Source organism: Rhipicephalus microplus, unplaced genomic scaffold (genome assembly GCF_043290135.1).
Source record: "Rhipicephalus microplus isolate Deutch F79 unplaced genomic scaffold, USDA_Rmic scaffold_99, whole genome shotgun sequence".
Lineage (NCBI taxonomy): Eukaryota > Metazoa > Arthropoda > Arachnida > Ixodida > Ixodidae > Rhipicephalus > Rhipicephalus microplus.
In genome coordinates this window covers 936,829-937,224 of record NW_027464671.1, presented here as the reverse complement: position 1 = coordinate 937,224, position 396 = coordinate 936,829, and the positions used below count along the sequence as shown (strand labels likewise).

Here is a 396-nt window from a genome sequence, read left to right as displayed (position 1 = left end):
CGACCCTCAGACAGACGAAGCCAAGGGAAGACCCAAGGCCGCAATGTGCGTTCAAAGAATCAGTGCTCAGTGTGTCCTGCAATTCACACCAAGTCTCGCAGCTGGCTGCGTTCTTCATCGACCCGAGAACCGAGTGATCCACCGCTTAGAGTCGTGAAAAAGTGTTTGTTCAATTCCGTACAGTCAAAACCAAACGTTTCTGGCACTCGGCCAAACAGTGGCCAAGAAGGGCGCTTTTCAGCGCACGCTTGGACTCCAAAACTCTGCCGCGCCTTTTTCGGCTGCCGCAAATCGAGCAAACGGTGTGTTTCGGACGGCGTTTCGCTTCCGCTACTTGCGAGTGCTTTCGTGGTCCACCCCTCTATAAATACTCGGGAGGCGTCGAAGCCGGTTCTC

At 54.5% G+C, this 396-nt stretch overlaps 1 non-coding gene across 1 annotated transcript; it reads right to left on the bottom strand.

Annotated features, from left to right (window-relative positions):
* On the bottom strand, positions 1-153 carry LOC142790416 (5.8S ribosomal RNA). The gene has a single exon (XR_012889506.1). It is a non-coding gene; the product is annotated as a 5.8S ribosomal RNA (ribosomal RNA).
* Positions 154-396: the final 243 nt, after the last annotated feature.